Source organism: Lagopus muta, chromosome 7 (genome assembly GCF_023343835.1).
Source record: "Lagopus muta isolate bLagMut1 chromosome 7, bLagMut1 primary, whole genome shotgun sequence".
Taxonomy (NCBI): domain Eukaryota; kingdom Metazoa; phylum Chordata; class Aves; order Galliformes; family Phasianidae; genus Lagopus; species Lagopus muta.
This window is the reverse complement of record NC_064439.1, coordinates 18,991,849-19,010,055: the sequence shown is the minus strand read 5'-3', so window position 1 is coordinate 19,010,055 and position 18,207 is coordinate 18,991,849. Positions and strand designations below refer to the sequence as shown.

Below are 18,207 nucleotides of genomic sequence, written 5' to 3'. Positions count from 1 at the left end.
AGGACCTTTCTGATCTTTCTGTACTGTTTAACTAATACAAAGGTTAGAGGTATGAATTTCAGCTATTTTATTTCCCCAAACATTCTATAGTTTTGTTCTTAATATGTAACAAATTCAAAGTTAAAGATGACTAGGATGTAGCTATAATCATTATTTTCATTATGAGTTCAGACAAACTTTTTGTCATTTTCATTGTGTAAGACAAAGTAAATGTTAACAAAATGAAAGGACATAATTAAAAACAATTAATGCTGTTGTTCACCCTATATTCAATTATGCTCATTCATGAAATGCTCCTTAGTGACTGTCATCTCTCTATAAATAAGTTGTTATGCTACAGAATTCAATAGGAAGCCGCATACAAGGGCTTGTACCATCTTCAGTCAGAAAAAAGTAATTCTCTCTGATTAAGAACTTGTTCCATTGATCCTTGGCATGCCACGTATAGTTTTGAACACACCTTTGAACGTTTCTTAAAGGAAGAAAATCCATTAAATAAATATATATTAATAAAACATCTTTTTTTTATGGGAATGTAAAAGAAAAATAGGGAGTCACAGCAAAGAGTGCTCTGATATTGAAAGGGGAATGGAAATGCTGACACCTGGAAGCTCCTGTTTTTTCAATGATACAGTAATAAATCACTCCACTTTCCTATTAAAAAGAAGCTGCCACGCCTGTAAATCCACTGTGGGTACTAAATTCAAATCATTTATCTTCCTACATAGATAACAAATCCAATTAGGACACATCAGACCATGATGCCTTATTAATAAGGCTCCAATTTTACCTTGAATAATCAAAAATTGGTATTTATTTAAAATACCAGAAAGTGAGTAGAGATGAAAAGACAACATCTGTAAGTATAGTTTGAGTGAAATTCCAATGTATATTTTGAATTCATATATAATATACATATGAACTTCCATATGATCATGACCTGTTTTTATTTAAAATAGCTGTTTTTTCTGTTTCAATTCTCTTGTGAAGATAATTAAGTCTATTGTAAGACAATCACTGAGGGATCTTAGAATAGTCTGAGCTTATACTTAAAGGTGAAACACCTTTGAGCATTTTTTCCCAGAATAATATTTTCAAAAGAAATATGCAGTATCTTCTAAATGCTATAGAGTGTGCTAACTTGATATTAGTCTGTTAGATTACTGTGATGTTTCACTAATAATGTGGAAAGACCTGAATCAGCTTTTAATTAGTGGTGAAGGTGAGAATATAAATGGTAGTCAGTCCTGGCTTGTTGATGAAGCCATTGAGTGGTTTGACTGTATGACTGGGAGGATATATAAATTTATGCAACGAAGTCTACCCAGTGGTGCTTTTGTATAAATCCAACTACGGTGGTAGTGACTGAGAATTTCAGCATATTTTTGCATTGGAAAACCGAATTTGTTTTTAACCTTTTGAAATTAATAATTCTAACAAATTCATTTTTGAAGTTGTAAACACTTTAGGAAGTGTACATTATTTATTATTAGTAAAAAATCAACCTGTTTAATAGGTTTTGTGTATTTGCGGCTTAGCTAATTTATTTGAGAAACATTATGCACAGTCAGTATTTTGGTTTAAGGCTCTTCTAATTTTAATAGTAAACATCATAATACTCAATATTCTTCAGTCATCGTTTTCCATGCCTTTGTGATTTTTAATGAGTCAACTTTATTTTTCGCTTAGAAACCTTGCAAAATATCACTCAGAAAAATTTCCACTTCTAACTTGAAAAAATTGAATAAAAACTGGCATTTTTTCTTTACACAGATAAAAGGAAGGCAGAGAAGAGAAAAGGGACTGTTTAGGCCTCACTATACATATACATGTATGAGGAAGAGATAGTCATTATGCCTGAAAACATCCCATCACATTGATGCCCAACAATGATTCTTTTCTTTTCTTATGAGAAGTTAAGAAAATCTCCTGTAAAGCACTAAGGGTATTACCTTTGTACCAGAGTGTCAGCATCAGCATACTTTCCTCTTCAGTGACAATATATGGAAGAAGTATTTTGATGCTGTATTGTGCACAGTTTCTGCATTTCTGTGATTGGTTGCTTTACATGAACATTTACAAAGTTCATACCAACAACCATCATAAAATAAACTTGTTGGTATTATGGTATATATCTCTAGGGATATCAATTAAACTGTATATCATTTAGCATTTTGTATTAGTTTTATTAAATATGCATAGCTATTAATATTTTACTGTGTCATTTAGTTGGATGCTTAAAAAAAGATTTTATGAATCTATTATTTAAATGAGATAAAAGATTATATGGTTCTTTATGCAGAAAATATCTCTCATCTCTCTTACTTTATTATCTCATTTGGTTTTAGATGAAGGATGTCGGATTGCATAATGAGGGAATGAGATCTCATTTTCACCAAGGCTGTTCTAATTTAATGCATGGGCTTCAAGCTCCACTGTTCTTCTAAGTAATAAGACTCTGTGTGATACTTTTTTGCTTGTAAAATGTGGAGTAGCACATCATGAAGTTTCTAATTCCATGGTGATCAAAAGCCTGTGACTATTAGTTGAAAAGTCTATGCTACATTATGTCTTTCTGTGTTATAGCTTTTTCTTTCTAAAATAAGCATCCTATTCCTGAAGGAAACATGCATGGTTGTCTTCCTCTAGGGCTTTTGGAAGACAGAGAATGTGTGATCATATCTACCAATTATGCGTTTCACATATATGTGATATACGTTTTAAATGTCTTTTTAAAAACCTAACCACAAGTGGGAATGGATTTCAGAGGTAAGTCAGTCAGCAAACATTTTTAACAATATTACTTGATTTAAAATCAACTGCATATCAGCTGTCTCTGACCATCTTCCTTTTTTTTTTTTTTTTTAGTTATCATCCTTGGGTTCTTCAAGCTTCTTATTAGAGTACTCAGCAATTTTTATTAGTGAATTGGTTTGTTCTGAAATGAAATATCAGATGTAGAATGGACATAAACCAATGGTGCCTAGATTCATTTGAGGATCGAAGTTTAATAGAATATCATGAAATAATCTAAGCTTTATTGTATTTTAGCTACCTCCATTGGGGGGTGCCCTCTACAAGCAATTGGAATAGAAGGTTATCAGGAGTAGTCAACGTGGTTTCACCAAGGGGATATCATGCTTGACCAACCCAATTGCCTTCAATGATGTCACTACTGGCTGGGTAGATGGGGGGGGAGAGCAGTGGATGTTGTGTACCTTGAATTTAGCAAGGGGTTTGTCTCTGTATTCGACAACATCATTGCTATGAGACTTATAAAATGTGGGATAGATGAGTGGCTGGTGAGGTGGATTGAGAACTGGCTCACTGTCAGAGCTCAGAGGATTGTCATCAGCAGTGCAGAGTCTGGTTGGAGGCCTATAACAAGCAGTGTTCTCCAGCAGTCAGAGTTGGGTGCAGTCTTATTCAACATCTTCATCAACAACCTGGATGAAGGGGTAGAGACCACTTTGAGCAAGTTTGCTGAGGATACAAAGCTGAGAGGAGTGGCTGCCACACCTGAAGGCTGTGCTACCACTGAACAAGTCCTGGACAGACTAGAGAGTTGGACAGAGAAGAATCTGATCAGGTTTAACCAGAATAAGTGTAAAGTCTTCCACCCCGAGTGGAAGAAACTATGCATCAGTGCAAGTTGGGGGATAAGAGGAGCTCTGTGAAGAAGTATCTGGGGGTCCTGGTGGAAAACAGGTTGGTCATGAGCCAACAGGGTGCCGACAGGACAAGGATTAATGGCCGAGTACTTAAACATAGAAAGTTCTGAAAATATTCAAGACCCATCTGCATGCCTACCTGTGTGACCCTTTGTAAGGTACCTGCTTTAGCAGAGGGATTGGACTTAACAGTTTCTTGAGGTCCTTTCCAACCCCTGCTATTCTATGATTCTGTGGTCAGCTGAAATCTGGAAGAGAGCTGAGACATGGGCTCTTATTTTCCTGTTTGCAGGGTCAGGGGCACGAATCTCAAATCTCACGTGCATAGTAAAGTGAATATGAAAATTAGTTTGTGATAACTCTTTGTGATGTGGTTAAGAACTATATGTTGTTCTGGAAACACAAAGCCAAAATATTTAAATACTACTAGCTATTATAATTATATTATAATTAGTAATACTACTAATTCATTGAATCATTACTGGAGTTTAAACAGAAAAATTGCAAGGGATCATAGACCTAGAATAATTTCTGAAAGGTAAGATCAGTGTAATAGTACGCTTAATACCTACTGGAAAGTCAGTCTTTCTGTTTTTTGTTATTTTTTTTTCTGTTTGCTTGTCTTGTAGGAAGAGAAAGCAGTCAGGCTTTTCTATAAACATTGCTGAAGATGTGGGGACCTGCATAAAGGAGATGGTATGTCTTTGGAGGAATGTTGTCAGGAGCTAAAGTGAAATCACAATGACTGGGAGACTGAATTTGCGAGATTAATATGGGAATACAAAAAAAAAAACCAGGGCAGACTGCTTAACAGAGAAATTGGCAGATGTGAAAAGATAATGAAACTTTCTCCTTACTTTCAAATTGTCTCACAGAATTAATTCAGTGCATTTATAAAATTATTGCTATTTTGTGTTAAAAAAAATCAGTAGGAATTATTCATTAATTTTTCTGTGTTATTAATACATGGCTGGATATCATGAATACTGAGGTGGGTGATGACACAATTATGTACAGAATTCCTAGCTTAATTTTTGTTGAGAGTTAGCCTCATTTTATACTTATAAGAATGCATGCAAGCTCTTCCCATACTTTCAAATCAGCACTACAAAAGTCAAAATGCTATCTTCACACTTTTTAAGGTGAAGATACCAGGTGACAGTAAGTTGTCCTCACAAGGGCACTGCTTACTTTGTAAAAAGATAAGTGTAAATTGCTGGATTTTTTTTATCAAGCTAAGAAGCAAGTCAGAGTTCACTCTAGCATAAGATTGATAGAGATGATTGTAGTCAAATACAATTATCCATAAGCAAGAGTTAGGCTTTACTAATTTTAGGAAACTTGATGTTAAAAAATTACTAGTACAATCTGCAATCAAAAAAAAAATAATCTAAAGGCATTCCATCATGGCAGATTACATTTATTAGGCTATTCAATCTGTGATAGCTCTCCAGATGGTTCCTAGCATTACATTTAACAGCTAACTTAAATGTCAGACAGAAACCTCAAAATATGCTCATGAAATAACTAAAGGCAAAGTCAGGCTTGCTGATGCACACAAAATTGTTATTGAATTGTTTTCAAATAATGAAGTTTAATGGCATGAAAAGAAACTTCAGTGAGTATTACTCAAACAATAATTGAAGATTTATTATATCATAAATAGCTATTTTGTGGGAGAGATTGTTAGTGAGTGTAGCATTCAATTATGAATTACATAATCCTCAAAAAACTCATTTGATTCATTCTTCAGAACTATCTGGTCCAAATTTCCTGGAGGCCTCAATGAGAGACAGAGGTTAAATTCCTTTCTGTAAGATACTGAAACAGAGCAAAACAAAGTTCGGAGCTATTAAGCCAACCTTTGGTTACAAATGTATAAATAAAATATATGTATTAAATGGGAATGTCAGTCTGTGAAATGGAATCAAAAAATGTGTGAATCTTTGATTGAAATGGAGATTAGGCAGCCAGAACAAAATTACTTTGAGCCCATCCAGATTTTCCTCTTGGATCTTATCATTTTACATTCACTGAAGGAGTACATAGGAAAAGGAGAGGTATGAAGATAGTTAAGAGAAATGGCTTTGACCTTCACAAATACTTTATAAAAAACTGGAATAAAAAATATATATTGTAAATGGCCATAACTTTGTAGCATACCAATTCAACTAAATCAGCGTAGAAAGTATTTTTTAAAAACCCTCCAGATAACTTCACTTCCAGAAATAAATGTAAAACTTAAATAAACTTCATCTACATTTTATTTTTCTCAGTACTTTTTTGAAGTTGGCCTGATTGCCCAACTGATATTATCAGCAATGATTAAAAGTAGATGTAGTATCTTGACATCTACTTTCCGAGGCTAGAGACCTATACAGAATCTACTCCAGTGCAGAGGAATCTCTAGAATTGTCTTGAAATTCAGTGAAGTCAGCATTATCCAAAGCAAACAGTCATAACAGAACATAATTCCAAAAAATATATCAAAAAGGACATAATGGAAATGTAATTGATCTGTAAATATTGATTATTCAAATAAAGTCCAAGCATCCACACTCTGTAAATATTGTCCATATATGTCATGAGGTAACTAAAGAGAATGAGCTTTTTAAGATGGACCTTCAGACTAGCACACCAAACATGAAGTTTTTAAGTTCATTGTTTCATTTTTTTGTTCAGCGTTATGTGACATTCTTTTTGCATTGTTACTTTGAATGTAAGGCATGTTTTGCATTTAGATTACCACTAATAATACGATCTCATAAGTCCTAAATACTTTTAATTCTGGCTAACCGTAGTTAAATAAAGATGCAAATAGAAGCTGACATCTCTGTACATTTTTTCTGAAACCAAATCTAGTTTATCCCACTTCTTCCAGTGAACCTGTGATACCTTCTTCATTTCCAACATTCATGTTCACATTTAAATTAAAAAATAAAAATAAAAAATTATGTAATCTTTCTACTTGCTTGTCCAATATCAAGCTGATTATGTTGTTTTTCTACTTAAACTCCTGCATCAAACACAAGTTCTTTTAATGTGTATAAGACCATTTATTTACTTTACATCTCTTCTACCCTTCCTTAGTAAATGAATAATTTAATATAACATGTTAGTATTCATGCACACCCTCATTTAGTGATGACAGTAAATCAAAGCTGAAAACGCGTCTGTTGACAAAAGAAATTAACATTTATTATATACTGTATGCAAATTCTATGCAATTTTTGTTATTTTCTTGAAGGCAGTATGCTCATTCTTCTGATACATTTAATTACTTCTGTATCCAAGTTTGACTTGCTGATGAGATATATTTGTTTTTTTTCACTACTGTGCTTGGAGCGTTGTTCCTGTTCATGTACTTGGCGTACCGATTCCTAGCTGCATCATCTTTAAAAACCCTGTCATTTTAAACATAGAAAGTTAACTTAAAGGGTAAAGTATATTATAGGAAGTTGAACAGATGACAAAAGTTAACATTTAAACAGAAATATCTGCTCTGTTGTTCATTGCCTCCTAGTTAAATTATTGCAAGTTCTTTGTTTCATGCTTTTTAATTAATTTGTCTTCCCCTCATGGAAGAAGAAAATTTTCTTTCATTAGATGTTTAATTGAAACTTACTGTATAGGACTGAACACTGAAATATACTGCCAATAATATTTTTGTTGTTAATAACTGAAATTTTTCTTTTTCATTATTTCATTCAGTAGTCTTTCACAGCATAAAAGTTATTCATATGTAATATACAATGATCAGAAATTGGTTCTGTGTCATAAGTATATACCTTACCTTTGAAATCTGTTATTAATGACATAAGTATGCACCCAATTATAGATTAACAGCTAAGCTATTTTACCCAGACGCTTTAATGACAAGTTATCATGTCACATAAAGTTATTATTATTAAGCATTAAAGATAACATGATCTGGAGTCTTGTGTCCAGATCTGGGCTCCTCAATAAAGGAAGGACAGGGAACTACTGGGAAGAGTCCAGCAAAAAAGGTGATGAGGGGCCTGGAGCCAATATCTCCCTTGTGAGGAAAGGCTGAGAAATCTGGACTGTTCAGCCTAAAGGAGAGGTGACCGAAAGGGGATCTTTCAACTTTTCCCTGTGACAGGACAGGGGGCAACAGGCAGAAACTAAAACATAGGAAGTTCCATATGAACCTAAAGAAAAACTTTTTGCTTGAGGGTGACAGAGCAAGTGGAGCAGGCTGCCTGTAGAAATTGTGGAGTCTCCTCTGGAGATATTAAAACATGCCTGGATGGTTTTCTGTGTAACCTGTTGTAGGGAACCTGCTTTAGCAGGGGGTTGGACTAGGTGATCTCCAGATATCCCTTCCAGCACCTATGATTCTGTGGCTTATGGATATGTACTCATAATGTTGTTTATCTACTCAAAGTATAGCAATAAGTGTAGCAACCAGTTTCCCAGAAGAACTGTAGTGGTTTTAATGTTATATGTTTGTCCTTGCTTCGGACTAATGGCAAATGTTCCCATCTCTGTTAGAGATAAAAAGGCATGAAATTCAGTTTTTTTTCTGGCAAAGTAGTGCAGCTCTAAAAAGAACTTGAACAAAACTCATAATTTGTAGATGTGTGTTGAATTAAGCAATATTAGAAATACTATATACAGTATTGATCTGATGGTTATAATTATGTTAATAGTTCAAATAGTGCATAAACAGATATTGTGGTTTCATTTCTTTAGTGCTTCAAATTCTGCTAGTCTATTTACTATTCAGTAGGACAGAAGTAGAACAAAACAGTTTTCTATAGAGAAATAGAAAAATGTATTATCTACTGTATTTCCTAAATGAATATCATTATTACTTCACTGACAGTGGCAAGTTTGTCAAATTGCACAACAAAAGAGTAAATCTAACTTATTAATGACTCTACAAGAAAATGAACAGCAAAAGGGCGACTGTCATTTCTTTGCAATGGTAATGACATCAGATTTCTCTTGCTTTGTAGCTTAAAGCAATATGAAAAGAATACAGCATATATTTGCCATAGTAAGTTTGATGCTGTATTGCATTAGGGTCAAACAAGCTTCAATGAAGTATATTGTTTGATTTTTTTTTTTTTTTTTTTTAAACTCTTGATCAGGTATTTAAGCTCTTCCACCACCACTAATCAAAGTAGGTGAGCAGAGTAATTTTAAGCTAGCTATCCCTAGCTATACGATTTTTACGAATTGTGGGGTTTGCATTAGAACTTGTTCAAACTGTGAATTAACCATAACTGATGGAAAACTTAATCTATTTCATGTGATAACTAAAACAATAGCCAGAACATAAAGTGTTGGCAATATCCAAAACTCAGACAAATTAAATCACGTATATGTCAATATAGCACCCAGGTATCCCTCTCTGGATGGGTTAATATGACTGTCTCTGAAAAAGATATGATACAGATAATCAAAGCCAGAGTTAAGAATTAAGAGTGCAGGACTGAGAGAAACTAGTAGAGAAGTTTTAGGTAAAATACTGAATGAAGGTATAACATGAAGAATTTAATCATTCTTTTGTACTTGACTTGTGGTGTTCTCTGAGCAAAAAAAAAAAAAAAATATATATATATATAAGCATTATAAAGAACTGGATCAAAAATGGTCATCTTTAGTGTCATTTAACTGGTATCAGGTGGAGAAACTGAAAAAAAAAAGTTTGTATAATGTGCAATTATTTTGTAATGCTTCAGGAAATGCTGTTCTTTGTCAGCTTCTTCGTTTTTCTTTTATCTATGTTCTAGGTTCATCCACTGATAGAAAATTTGATGATGATGCTAAAGGAGTAGTAATTATGAGAAAGATACATATGGGCCTTATACAGTTGTAATGTACTCAATGAGAACTGGAAGAAAGAAAAATCTAAACTGCCTTCACTGATCATCGGGACAAGATCTCATTTATCCTAAGCGTGACAAGTTGAAAACATTATCAGCTTCATATAATGAAAAGCATTAGAGAGATAGGCAGGAGCGTGTTCAGACACGCACGCTCCTGCATTAGTTGCAATTATATTTGCATTACAGAAGTACAGGAGGGACACAGTTGAAAAGGAAAAAATCTAATTTATATAGACTTAAAACAAAATACTGGAATTGGTTTCCTGAAACAGAGACATGAGTACAAGCAGAAAAAATAGGAAATATTTTTTTTTTACCCCCATTTAAATTCTGTACTAAGGAGCTGTGAGCTGAACACCAACTATTTTCACACCTTTGCCAAGGCAGGGTTAGGGTTAACAAGCAGGAGGAGAATGGTACACTGGCCTTGTAAAGCAGTTATAGTTATGACTATGCTTTAATATTCTCATAAATAGATTTGCTGACTTCTGAAAGGCTTGATCCAAAGCTTTCTAAATTCATTGATCAGATTTCCTTTGACTGTGTGGGATATACAACCTGTTGTAGGAATTAGCTGAGAAGGTAGAGGATGCTAACTGCATTCTTCTATATTCATTCATTTTGGGTTTTTCATTACTCTTAAAGATGCTTTAATTCAACAGAGAGATAAAATGTGATGTTTTTGAAGTCAGACAAGGTTTAACATCAATATAGTTTTACTTCAGTATTCAGTAAAATAAATCAAGTTGTTTAATTTTTAAACCAAATAAACCAAATACCTAGAGATTAATAAGCCTAGGAAAAATTATGACTATAATGCTGTTTATGTGGTTTTAACAATGAAATATGTAATTTTTTAGTATTTCTGGTGAGAGAAACAATTTAATGTTCTTAAATGCTTAGGCAGGTTAAGAAATGAAATGCAAATATACTTCTCTTAAGAGTGCGTTTCTGTCTAAGCTGAAGTGAAAAAGCCAGTACACTGAGTTCTATTCAGATTTACACAACGAATAATATGGAAAACAGCATTCCCAGTGCATTTGTTCTTTCTTTTCCAGCTCATTTATTTTTCATCTATAATCCTATTTGGAGCTTCTATTACACGGTGAATGGTTTTCCAATTTATGCTACATTAATTCATATTTTACTTACTGTCAGTAATAAGAATACTTTTTTTTACCTTTAAAGCTTAATTTTTATTGTTGTAATTAGGTCCATATTTTAACTCCACTTGGTTTTATAAGAATTTTAATTCTGTGTGTAGTAGAGGAATTAAACTACTGTGTGTAGTTTAAACAATTATTCTGGGACAGAATCAAAAGACCTCAGATTTCTACAGAATAGCGAGAGATTCTTTAACTCAGTTTGTTTCATCCAAATCTTCTGTTTTGAATGGAAGCCTCTCTGTGAGGTAGGACTTGTTCCACTAGTGGCTTTGACTTCAAGTAATGGTTGTATTCAGGAGAAAATCTGGGAACTTGTGTTCCCAGCATACTGTGTGAAGACATACATGAATGCATATATACAAACACATTACTAGTAGCTAATACCCTCACTATCCACCACACACTACGCATTTGCCAAATCTTCCCTCCTGTGGATAACTTTTATGTCTTGCATGCACTGTTTATTTTTGTCGATAGCCCTTTTTGTGCTCATGGTGACACAGGAGCTGTAAGTATGAGTTACACAGTTCTCTTTGTTCCCTTGTGTTATTTTTGGCTGTTTTTTTTTTTTTTTTTAAAGAACTTTTTACTCTATTTTTACCAAAAGTGTTATCATAGAATCATAGAGTCATTGGCTTAGGTAGGAGTAGACCTCAAAGCCCACCCAGTCCCAACCCCTTGCTGTGTGCTGGGCTGTCACCCACCAGCTCAGGCTGCCCAGGGCCACGTCCAACCCAGACTTGAGCACCTCCAGGGATGGGGCATCCACTGCTCTTCAGGCACCCGTGCCACCCTCTGAGTAAAGATTTTCTGCTTGACACCTAACCTAAATCTCCCTCCTTTTATTTAAAACCATCCCCCCCCTTGTCCTATTGCTATCAAACCTTGTAGAGCTGGTCCCCTTTCTGCTTGCAAGCTCACTTCAGATATCAGGAGTCTGCAATGAGCCTTCCTGGAGCCTTCTCTTCTCCAAGCTCTATCAGCTTCTAGACTGTAATAGTGAATACTGATGCTTTAAGTGTAAGCTCAGAAGGAGATGAAAAATAATTACACAATGACATGAATTTGGTTTTTGACATGATGTGATAATTTTTAAAATCTCTTTAAACACAGGTTGAAATTTGCCAGTAAGTCCAGGGGAGAGTCAGGAAAATTAACAACAAGGTAGCGGATTTGCAAACAAAGAAATTCAAAATGCTTCTGATTCAAAATACTATTCAAAATATTTTGCTATATCTATCTAAAGCAAGATCTTTTGTTTTTAATTTACTTTTTATTTTATGCAAAACTAAAATTTTCCAGAAATTCAGAGCCAAGCAGAAGAGCAACAGCAGTAAGCTAATCTTGCAAACTGCTTGCACAGATGCACATTTCTGCTGCTTTGGAGATGTATATAATAATGTTTATGTGACAGATTTGTTTTCATTTTGCTGTAGAGTGCTTTCATTCTGTTTTCAATTGTGAGTGACTGTGGGAATGATGTAACAGTAGTATTTAAAGTTTTGGAAAGTAATTCTGCTAACAAATTAAACTTACTGAACATTGAGAATTCTGACATTTTACTGTTTAGCGGTGGATCTCCTAGCAGAGATATGTTTTCTTCTGTCACTGAAATAAATTGTTTTAAATTACTTGTTTGGACATTTGGAACTCAGACGTAGCAGTTTTTACCCAATTTATTGCATATATCCTTGCACATTTCTGTCCTTTTCATTGTTTATTTAATGAGGTTTTTTTTTTTTTTCAAGGTTGTCTTTCCAGGTTTTCTTATCTTTATCTTCTGTCATTCTTTCTGATTTTTAAAGTCTCTTCTCTCATGCATTTTCAGACACTTTCAACTCTTTTATAATGAGGTTTTTGGTCACTCATCACCAGAAATACTGTCATTAATACTATGATTTAAAAAAAAAAAAAACACCAAACCATGACACAAATGAGTATAAGTAATGCCTTTATGAGAATTTAGAGATGAAAATGAAAGCTAATCTAACTTTGTATTTTAACAGTAGCTTAAGAAAGTTGAAAATCTGAGGCAAAACAAAAATTACCCTGATAATTGATACTGAGGATTGTTGTGTCCTAAAAATCACACAGTAATCATTAGAAAAAAACAGGGCAGATCCAAGACTTATTTTCACATCCACCGAAGAACATTTTCTCAAAATCATAATAATAAAACCTGAATCTGTTAAATGGGAAGTATCTAGTTCTATTAAATAAAACCAAAAAGAAAACCAACCAAACAAAAAACTCTAAAGTGAAGCTTCTCATGTTTCTGGAAGATTTTGACTGATTTTTTTTTTTTTTTTTCTTCAAAATTCCAGAGAAAATGTTTCTGCAGTTGATGATTACACTATCAGAATGCAATTTATTGTCAGTGTGTAAGAGATCAGTGAAACGTTTTCATTTAAACTTAAATCTTCAACACTTCCTTAGAATTCATACACAGGAATTGAAGATACCATACTGTATTTAATGCAAGCTATCATTGCTTTTAGCTTTGTTTAGAATGAGTTTTTTTCTTGTCACTGTTATTTATCTTGATAGGACTTAAAATTTAAAACAGTCTCTGTGATAGCCATTAATTGGAAGTGTAATGCTGTGCCAGTTAGGCTCACTTTCCATTACAGTGCTTCATTTCTATCTTTTAAGTGGGATTCCCCTTTGGACACCCATGGCTTTTCTGCGTGTTTTGCTCTGTAAACTCTTAACACTTGTATCTTGTTCAGATGTTCTCCTGTTGCTGTATTAGGGAGTTTCTAAATCCAGATAAAATTGTACAAACTCAGCTACTTAGATGTAATAGCTATCCAAAATGGGAAACTAAACCAGTAAGAAGAAAAAGAAAGCTAGACATTATTTATTTTGAGACAAACATTCAGAGATGAGCAAAGACAAAACTACACTTAAGTCTTTAATTCCTGTGAACTTTTAGTACCCTCAAAATAATTTGAGGTTTTTATATGTAATTCAAAGGTAATCTTATTATGTGAGAAGCGTAAGCATCTGAAAAATGAAAAATTGCTTATTATTACAAATATTATTTACAGAATTTCGGAGGCTTCACTAATGTTCAAAGACATTTTGTGGAAACTTATAGTTTCTTTTAAAATTATTTAAGAGGGAGACATGTTTCTAATTGCAATTTTTTTTAAAAAGATCTATCAGTTTCTCATTAGTTGAAAAAAGTTCCAGGTTCATTCCAAAAATATTGAACGACGAAGTTTAGTATCAGATGAACGATTCTGCATTAAAAAGCTGAGGTAGAAGTGTGTGTTCACCACATTTTATCAGTGTTTGGGAAAATGCAATTTTAATTTCATCCAGTAAAGTATTCTGCTACCTCTATTTATTGGGTTTTGGGTTCTGTTTTAATGTAGAAACTTAGTTTCCTGAAAAAGTGAATGCAAAACTAAATGAAAACTGTTGACCCGACCTGACTCTTTTGCTCTTCTTCATGGAAGTTACAGAGACAAGAAAGAGAAACCGTGGTTCAAAACTCCTGTGCAGCAATGGCTGAGCTCCAATATGGCAAGGATTATTGAGCAAATTTGACAGTTTACTTTTTTCTTCTGTCCCTTCTCAGTGCTTGAAGGCTGAGGTGATCAGAAAAGAGTCTGGATTTTCCAGTGCTGATGTGAGCCAGACAGGTTCCTATACACCAACTGCTTTGGAGGCCTCTTGACCAGCACTGGTCTTGCACCTATGCAATCAGATGTATTCAAGCTGCAGCCAGAGCTAGAGCCCCAGGGCAGCATATATTCCGCCAATGGGTTTCTCAGGTAAGAAGTCCATTGTCCACCCTGCAAACATATATAATGATAACCTACTGCAGTAATCCAACTGTGTGGTTTGTCCAAATATGCCTGGATATCTTCAGGCAAGCAGAAATCAAGGTCAGTTGTCTCTCTGAGCTTTCATTGGAATGTCCTTTCCACTATGATCTCATAAATGCAATAAGAAACCTAAGGAAAAAAAGACACTTCCTTAGTACTTGCCGGAATTATGCTTTTTTCAGTATAAAGCTGTGAGCATGCATTTCATGCCGTGGGTTGTAGAGAAGGATTTGTAAGACCACAAGAACTTCTCATGCACTGTTACGACAACTGGCAAACTGTGGATTTTTTTTCTCTGCCTCTCCACTGTCTTTCTAGATCTTGTTAGATATTGTTTCCTCAGCTAGGCCTGGTTTTCCTACTGGAGAGGGTTAGATGACAGTGTAGTTAAAGTGTCAGATTCATTTGCTAGAAGGCTGCCTGCAAGACACAGCTTTAAGGAGATGTCTGTCATTGATATATTCTGATATTCTTTCTCATTTCCTGCTGATTGTTCTGTGTTAATTTCTGAATTATCCTCTTTGATCTCAAGTAATTTTTACAGAAACAAAGTCTTTAATTTTGTTTGACTCATTGGTTGATATAATTATATATCTCTCAGTCAGCTATACTACAGATCTGTGCTGGTAGGCTTGTGCTACATGTATACCACCTGTTCTTTCAGAACGTGCCTTCATCCAATTCTGTGGCTATTTCATTAGAGTTACCAGGAGCTGAAATTAATTAGTATCTGCTAGCTGATGCTTACTTTTCTCACGTGAGATGGGTGAGCTGTGTCAATCCTGTCCACAGTCAGAAATGGCCATAGCCAAATTTGGTACATTTGCTGGCAAAAAATAGAACAGAAGAACAAAAGAATTGAACAGTAATAAAGTCTGAAGTAAATTGACAAAAATCTAAATGTGATTTGATGCTTTAAGACTCTTGAAAATCTCTTCCAGATACCTTGCTAACTTCTTATTTCCACAAGTGAAGAGGCAGTCAGTAAGGCAAAGGTTCACCACAGAATGTTTCTTTGGAAGGGCGATTATACTTTTTGCAGCTCTTTCTGTTATTTAAAAATGTTCATTAATAATGCTTCTTTAAAGAAAACTTGCTGAATTACATATTTACAAGCCAGTCTGAATGTAATAAGTGTTTCACACAGAGTCACAAATTTGGTTTCTGTCATTACGTTTTTAAAATTGAAATTCCATTAACAGTCATTTTTTTTCTGCTCCTAGAATAATACTGAAGACAGGCTGTAAAGCATGGAATGTATTTACTAAATACATAGAAATTGTAATAAGCAGTTAATTATTCTCAGTTTGTTTGTGAAACTGTGTATCAGGCTTCTTCCTCCTCCATACCAGTAACTTTACCTGATATTGGGTTGGTTTACATCATTTCTACGTAAGTCATGCTAAAAATGTAATTTTCTTTCAGTGTTGTATGACCAATCATTTATTTATTGTGTCACAAGCATTTACTTTCCAAACCAGAATTTAATAGACATTAAATCAGTTAATATCTATTTACCAATCACTGAAAATTTACTGCTTAGGATTGAGCACTGGCCATTGTAAAGTACCCATCTGATGTTGACTGCTATCTGATTTCTAATCTTGCCTCCTACAAAGGTTATGATGAAATAACTTCCACATTTTCTGGACTCCTCAAATTTCTTTGACTGCAGCAAGTGGAGGTTTTGTATTTACAAAGACAATCAGAAGCCTTGTTAATTAGTTATTTTCTACAGAGGATAGAGATGTACTGAGATTCAGCATTATATAGCACATCTTGAAGATTTCAGATCTGAAGATTTTGAAATGAAGATTTTGAAATTATGTAACACTGATAGAAAGTACCATTCACTTTTTCTTAATGAGCTCATTAAATAGGTCTGGATGACTTATATGGAAGAATCTGTGGACAAAATGTCTATTATATTGTTATTATATTGTTCTTTATCCTTCTGTAGCCCAGTACGTGGGCTAGCTATTATGAGCAGCAAACCATCAGTTTTGTGTTTATATGACAGCGTTGGGTCTCAGAACTCATCAGGGCTTTCCTTGTTCTGAATTTATTGGAGTCTGCTTTCACAATTTTCTAGTGTCCAAATTACAGTAGCTTAAACCATTTTAGCTTACTCTCTGTGGTAACTATTTAGACAATTAGTAAAAAAAAATAATTAGTTAAAAAAATAATCAATTTTCTAAAAGAGCAGATGAAGGCTGCTTGGTGAATGAATGCAGGTGAAGTGGATTACTGTGTGACAAATCAACATGAGAGTGGGGAAAACAAGTTGCAGGCTGAGTAAAGATTAAAAAAAAAAAAGTAAGAGATCAGAAGTTGCAGGTAAAAATAGAACTGTGTGCTTCTTTTGGATGTGAATTGGCTTTATTTGTTCTCCCTGTTAACAGGGAGAATGCTTTTCAGTCAGGTATTTGGGGCTGATTCCGTCTGTTAAATCTATATGATTCCCTAGAACTTATGAGGAGCTCTGTGAGAACTCTGTGAAACTGGAAGCTGAAAATAGCAGCTTGGGAGTGTTTTGGTTAATTCTTTTTCTGAGGTGGCTCTACAAATAGCACTTGGAGCAGATTCCAGGTTCTAAGATATATCTATAGCTCCTGTTCTATCAGAGTTCTTGGAGTAGTAGAAAAACAAAACATCTTTTATCACTTTGCACCAGCACTCTTACTTAAGAAAAAATATAGAAAGGCTTTTGAGTTTTCTTAAAACAAAAAATCTTACATTTATTTCATTGTCTGTTGGTGATCTTTCATTGTAATCAAAGTCTTTCTAAATAGAAAGCAATATAAATAAGTTTTGAGAATCAGAAAGGCATGTGATACTTGCTAATATTTTTTATTATCTATGATAATATTCATTAGAAATATCCATGTCTACATTCTTCATATCTAGATTAAAACTTGTATTTATTTAGCATAGATTCGATCAGCTCAAAAGAATTTAAAAAAAAATAAAAATAAAAAAAAAAATGTTTCTACACAGCACAGACTTCAAACAATTTCATTGTGCAAACATTAAAGTTTAGCATTAATCTCCTAAGTACTTTAATATCTCGGATGTTTCCCAAACCATGCATATGCCTTGTAAAACTGTAAGAAGTTTGATTTCATACTAATTGTACTGAAACTATGTTTTGAAGGGGCTATTTTCTGATGAGGATATTATCTTTTCATTTAATCTCCCCCGAATCCAGAACTGGAAAGTTATCTCTGTTTTGTTGGGGAAATATTTTTTATTTGGATATTAAGATATTTCCCTTATATTGATGTTTAACTGTTAAGTTGGTGGAGAAAAACTATTTTTTTTCATAGAATGATAGCATACCCTGCGTTGGCAGGCATCCACGAGGATCAGTGAGCCCAACTCCTGGTTCTGCACAGGAGGACAACGCAAAATTCGAGCCCTATTCCCAGCCATCTTTTGGTGAAGAACCTGTTTCTGATTTGTCACCCCCCTCCCCCTCTGCTGCCCCTCCTCTGACGCAGCTCCACGCCGTTCCGCCGGCCCCGTCGCTGCCACAGAGAGCAGAGCTCAGCGCTGCCCCTCTGCTCCCTGTGAGGAGCTGCAGCTACCATAAGGGATTCCCTCAGCTCCTCTGCTCTGGGCTGAGCAAACCCAGGGACCTCAGCCGCTCCACATATGTCCTAGCCTCCAGACCCTT

At 34.4% G+C, this 18,207-nt stretch overlaps 1 long non-coding RNA gene across 1 annotated transcript in view; it reads left to right on the top strand.

Annotated features, from left to right (window-relative positions):
* Positions 1–4,768, top strand: part of LOC125695692 (uncharacterized) — a 42,987-nt gene extending 38,219 nt beyond the window's left edge. The window contains exons 5-6 of the long non-coding RNA XR_007378037.1: positions 2,650–2,769; positions 4,301–4,768. This is a non-coding gene — a long non-coding RNA (uncharacterized LOC125695692). The remainder of the gene's footprint in view (positions 1–2,649; positions 2,770–4,300) is intronic.
* The last annotated feature ends 13,439 nt before the right edge of the window (positions 4,769–18,207 follow it).